The following is a 6838-nucleotide window of genomic DNA, read 5'->3' as shown; positions in this document are numbered from 1 at the left end:
TTAATGTTCAACTCCCGAAATACTCCAGGCCCTATATGGCAGATTTGTCTCCAAGCACTAAATTTGGGCCAGATGTAGATCAGAACAGAGTGATTTCAATTTTGGAGGCCTTTGCCTTTTGATGTGAACAACATAAATGTGGGCACTTGTGAGAATGCTACAGCACAAGTGTGTTGCAAGGGTGCTGAGCACCAATCACATAGGAACTATAAGAAAACATCACTACTGCAAGATCTAATTGATTCTAATCTAGGTATCGTCATTGTTCACACATCCACCTTCACATTTGCACAACCCTGTGTAATGGACTCCAGCCCTACAGCATTTGCAGGTTCCTGTGCAAGATCTCTCATAGCCACAGTGCAGGAGAATGGAACATGCCTTACTAGCATTTCGAGTGATGTCCAGTATGGTAACCAGATACCATTGTCATCTTTCTGCCAGCCCCAATCACTGAAGTCGGGGATTTCCTGGCAAACTGAGGTTGCTTGATTCCAGTAAAAGCTTGCCTGAAATAGTGCCCTCTTTATGTGCTCAAACAGCGCTGCTTGAGTGGGTGGTATGTTCTCCAGCGTTTTTGTACCACTTGTAAAAAGACGGTGCCTGGCTTCGTTGACATTGGCCAAACCACATCCCTTACTGTACATGATTACCACAAATCGTTCCAGCTTCTGCATGTGCAAAGACTCAAGGGTTAAGAGTTTGGGGTCATGGGTGAGGGCCACCAGTGTTTCAGTAAGTCCTGGGGTGCTTTGCCAAGATGCCCAGGCAGGCAGTCTTTTTGCCACATCCAATGAACTGTGATGTCGTGTCACATCCTGTGAGGGCATGGAAGAGTGGCAGTGCCAGAGACTTGGAGGGTCCAAGGTGAGAGCAGATATAATGGATGGGAATGTCACGGAATTTTTTTCCACTACCAAAGCCCACCCACAGCTGTGAAAGTCCAGGTGTGGTGAAAAAGCGTACAGCAAGAACCACCACATCACTGTCAACGGTACGAACATAGGCTGTCCTGTGACAACCATGTAACCACCCTGAGGCAGACACAAGGATATTCCTTCACCTGGCACATGCTGCAGCACCGGGTCACAGGACAGCCTATGTTCGTACTGCCATTCTTCCATGCCCTCACAGAATGTGACACGACATCACAGTTCATTGGATGTGGCAAAAAGACTGCCTGGGAATCTTGGCAAAGCACCCCAGGACTTACTGAAACAATAGTGGCCCTCACCCATGACCCCAAACTCTAAAACCTTGAGTCTTTGCACATGCAGAAGCTGGAACGATTTGTGGTAATCATGTACAGTAAGGAATGTGGTTTGGCCAATGTCAACGAAGCCAGGCACCGTCTTTTTACAAGTGGTTCAAAAACGCTGGAGAACATACCACCCACTCAAGCAGCGCTGTTTGAGCACATAAAGAGGGCACTGCTTCAGGCAAGCTTTTATTGGAATCAAGCAACCTCAGTTTGCCAGGAAATCCCCGATTTCAGTGATTGGGGCTGGCAGAAAGATGACAATGGTATCTGGTTACCATACTGGACATCACTCGCAGATGCTAGTAAGGCATGTTCCATTCTCCTGCACTGTGGCTGTGAGAGATCTTGCACAGGAAACTGCAAATGCTGTAGGGCTGGAGTCCGCTGCACAGGGTTGTACAAGTGAGAAGGTGGATGTGTGACAATGATGATACCTAGATTAGAATCAATTAGATCTTGCAGGAGTGATGTTTTCTTATAGTTCCTATGTGATTGGTGCTCAGCACCCTTGTAACACACTTGCGCGGTAGCATTCTCACAAGTGCCCACATTTATGTTGTTCACATCAAAAGGCAAAGGCCTCCAAAATTGAAATCACTCTGTTCTGATCTACATCTGGCCCAAATTTAGTGCTTGGAGACAAATCTGCCATATAGGGCCTGGAGTATTTCGGGAGTTGAACATTAAATGTTTTGAATAAAACTTTGTGTTAACTTGGCTTAGTTTTGATCTCATTTGACGTTTTATATGCCATTGGGGGTTATAATGACCAAGAATGTCAAAACAGAGGTCAAATTTGGAATCCTTGTCAAAAACCTATAAAAAGTGAGTTCATTCATGATTCTACGACTTTTGGTTACGAAGTTGTGATACAATCATGTATCGGCTGGCAGCCATTTTGGATTTGGCCAACATGGCCGCCCGAGTGAGCGCTGGGTTTGGCGCTCTCCAGAAATGAAATAAGTATGTTCTAGTCTACCTCTGAGCCAAATTTGGTACTTGTAGACAAATCTGCACAAAACCCTCCTCATAACTCCCTAAGGGCCTGGACTAGGGTGGACAGTATCTATTTAGATTTCAAGAAAGCATTTGACACAGTACAACACCAAAGACTTTTATGGAAACTGTACCATCAAGGAGGAATTCGAGGCAATCTGTTTTGTTGGATGCAAGATTTTCTCATAAAAAGAGAAATGAGAACAGTACTAAGGTTAAATTACTCATCATGGAAAGAAGTGACTAGTGGAGTACCACAGGGCTCAGTGCTGGCACCAATCATGTTTTTAGTGTATATAAATGATATAGACAGTAACACTGGAAATGAAAGCTATCTAAATATGTTTGCGGATGATGCAAAAATACAAAGAAGAATTACTAACAGACTCTTGTAAAGAGCTACAAGAAGAATTAAATAAAATTCATGAATGGAGTAATACATGGCAAATGGAATTCAATGTGGACAAGTGTCATGTAATCAAGTTTGGTAAAAGTGGAAAAAGACCTGATTGGGATTATACGTTAGGAAATAAAACCCTACACACATCAGAAAGAGAGAAGGACCTAGGCGTGATTATCAATTACAGACTATCTCCGGCTGACCACATCAGTGAGTAGGTATGGAACATGTATACACTGCTTGCAAATATGAGAATAGCATTCACATATATAAATGAAGACATGCTAAGAAGGATAATAACATCATTCATCAGATCAACCCTGGAGTATGCATCAGTAGTCTGGAGTCCTCATTTCAAAAAAACACATAGACAAGATTGAAAAAGTTCAAAGGGCCGCTACAATATGGGTACCAAGCTTAAGGCATCTAAGCTACGAAGAAAGACTAAATAAACTGAATCTACAAACACTACAGGAGAGAAGGAAAAGAGGTGACATGGTAATCCTATATAAATGCATATCAGGGAAGGAGAAAATAGACATAAATGATTACTTAACCTATGGAGAAGCATCAGGAAGAGGACACTGCAAAAAACTGCATAAGAAGAGAGGTGATAAAGACGTAAGGAAATTCAGTTTTCCAAACAGAGCAATTGATCAGTGGAATGCACTACCGAATAAAATTGTGTGTGCCAAAACAATTCACAAATTTAGGGATATGCACGATGAATATGGTTTAAGACACGGGACAGTACGAGCTTGACTCATTCCTGTAAAGATACAATTAGGTAAGAGCAATTAGGTAAGAACACACACATACACACACAGACGGAGATGTATGCTTGGCTTGCATTATCACTTGATTATGGCACTGCTGAGCAAGTAGAAGTCTGTGTATTACAACTATTAAAAATAATACTATTATTATTACTACTACATCTACAACCACCACTACTACAACTACTACTAATATTACAACTACCTCTACTACAAATACTATTGTTATAACCACACCTATTACACATAGTACCACTACTACTATTACTACCACACCTACTGCACATACTATCACTAATGCTATCACTACAAGTATTACTAAAATAACTAAAAAAAATATTGTGAACAAAGTAATGGTAGTTATTTACGTACCGCCCATAATCAGAAATACTTAACACTATGACTTATTCCTGTGATTTGTACCTTTTCATCTATATAATAAGGCAACGACTTTATCATGAAACAAACTTTCTGCCTCCATTATTCACATAAATATACACAGAGTAGTAAAAACATTTTTTCTAATTAAACAAAAAACAACATACCGGAATGTACAAAACTAACTTATGCATAATACGCAAACTCCTACCACTCGATCTTTGAGTGAAAATCAAAGAAACAGTTACCAGTAGTGCACAGTGCTACCTCACATTCAGCATACCACCAACTCGTCATAAGGTGTTGATATGGTCATTGCAATGAATTGGTGCAAACATAGCAACGCCAAAAGGCTTTTTTGCCTGCAGGTCTTGGAGGCAGTATTTCCATGAAATGCCTGCTGAGGTAGTTCCTGTACTGCAGGCCGTCAGGCAGTTGCTGCACACTGTGCCTCCATTTCACAGAAAACTTTACTTGTCCGTATCTCTCCAGAAGGCCGTAAATTACATCCTTCTCGAACTGTCTAAGGATGTGCTGGTCTGTGTAACATCCTTGTACAGAATGAAGGCATTCAGTACACAGATGTCCAGTTCATGTAGGAATGCCTTCTTATACCACTTGCAGCACCTCCTCAAACAGTCAATGGTGCCGATCTGCATATCAGATTTATTGATGAGTTGTATGTTCATGTTATAGTCGATAACAGCATCAGGCTTGAAGTCTGGCTGCCTCGTTCTCCTATGGACCTTGCCTGTGTCAATCAACTTACCTTCATGGACCGTGGAGAGGACATTCACCTTTCTCTTATCTATCTATCTATCTATCTATCTATAGCCCGACGCCCTAATCCCGCAAAGGGTGGCCGCAGACAAAACGCCTCCAAGTCACTCTGTCACCCACCATTTGACTCCCCTCCCCCCAACTCACCCCCCCTCCCTCATATACCTCTCAACTCCATCCCTCCACCTCATCCTCGGTCTACCCCTCCCTCTCCCTCCCTCCACCTCACCTACATACACCCTCTTAGTCAGTCTTTCATTCTCCATTCTCTCCACATGTCCAAACCACCTCAGTGTATTTCTCCTAATCTTTTCAACCACATCCACATCTACCCCACAACGTTCCTTCACTTCTTCATTCGTCAACCTGTCCCTCCACGTCACTCCACATGCTCCTCTCAAGTAACTCATTTACACTGCTCTCACTCTTGACTTGTTCCCCTCTTGCAATGTCCACGCCTCGCTTCCATACGTCAGGGTAGGGATCACAATACCATCATGCAGTGACTTCTTAACTTCCATACTCACCTCCCTATTTCTCATCACTGCTTTCAGTGTACCAACAACCTTTCTTCCCTGCTGTACCCTTTCACGTACTTCATCCCCCAAAGTTCCATCCTTACTCATCACACTACCCAAGTACTTGAATGCACTCACATTCTCCATATCCTCACCATCCAACCTCACTGCACACTCTGTGACTTCATTCCTCTCAAACACCATAACTTTACTTTTGTTTACATTAACTTTCAGCTTCCTCCTCCCACACACTGTCCCAAATTCATTCACCAAACCTTGCAACTCCCATTCATCTTCACTCAGCAATACTGTATCATCAGCAAACAGCAACACCGGAAGCTTCCAAATCTCACCCTCATTCATTAGGGCCACCCCCACATCCACTGACCTACCTTGTACCTCCTTTACAACCCCATCCATATATATATTAAACAGCCATGGAGACATTACACATCCCTGTTTCAGTCCCACATTGAGATCAAAGAACTCACTCAGCTCACCATCCACTCGCACCGTAGCCCTAGCTCCCTCGTACATACTCTTCACAGCACTTAACAATTTCCTCTCCACTCCATATATTCTTAATACCTTCCACATACCTTGCCTATCTATTCTGTCATAAGCTTTCTCCAAGTCCATGAAGGCAGCATACACTTTCCTTCCCTTCTCTAGATACTTCTCCACTAAACATCTTAGGACAAATATCTGATCTACACACCCTTTTCCCTTCCTAAATCCCCCTTGTTCTTCTCCAACTAGCTCCTCTGTCATATGCCTAACCCTATCAATGAGTATTCTGCCATATATTTTACCAGTCACACTAAGAAGGCAAATACCCCTATGGTTACCACATACTTCTCTCTCCCCTTTTCCTTTGTACAGAGGAACAATTATTCCTGATTTCCAGTCCTCTGGAACCCTTCCCTCTTCCCAAGCCAATCTAATCAACTTCCATATCCACTCGACAACAATCTCACCCCCATACCTAAGCATTTCACCACACACTCCATCAATTCCTGGGGCCTTTCCCAGCTTAATCTTCTTCATCGCTTCCACTACTTCCGACCTACTGATCTCTTCCTCCCTCCTCTCAACTCTTCTTCTCCCAGCCATTCCCCAACCACTTATACTCACACTGCTCTCACTCTCTACATTCAACAAATCCTCAAAGTGCTCCTTCCATCTCCTCAATTTCTCTCTCTTCTCCACCAACAATCTATTATTCCTATCTTTCACTCCCCTACTATTTCCCCTTTCACACTGCCTTACTTTCTTTACCTCCTTCCAAAACAATTTCTTACTCTCCCTCCATCCCTCCATTTCACACTCAGATTCCTCCTAAACTCTTCATCCACTTCTTCTTACTCTCCTTCACCAGTCTCTTAACCTCCCTTCTCCTGCTCACATATACCTCTCTCTTCTCTCTCTCATCTTCTCCCCTACCTCTACTCGCCAACCACTCACCATATGCCTTCTTCTTTTGTTCCACAGCTCGTTTCACCTCTTATCACTCCAGTGAATTGCTGGGAGTTTACCTGATTTCATGGTCCTGCATTCCCCCTTCACGGTGCCTGTGGGAAAGGATGACCAATGCTTCGCCTTTGCACGGACAGTGCCACAAGATCCAATTTTGTGTTCTTGTGGGTAATTTGCAAGACTTGATGCCATACAACAATTATCCGTGAACAGGATATGGTTGCCACCGAAGTACCTGTACTCAGCTTCTTGA

Source organism: Coenobita brevimanus, chromosome 84 (assembly GCF_032717465.1).
Source record: "Coenobita brevimanus isolate Jiangsu-jjx chromosome 84, ASM3271746v2, whole genome shotgun sequence".
Lineage (NCBI taxonomy): Eukaryota > Metazoa > Arthropoda > Malacostraca > Decapoda > Coenobitidae > Coenobita > Coenobita brevimanus.
This window is presented reverse-complemented; position numbering follows the sequence as displayed.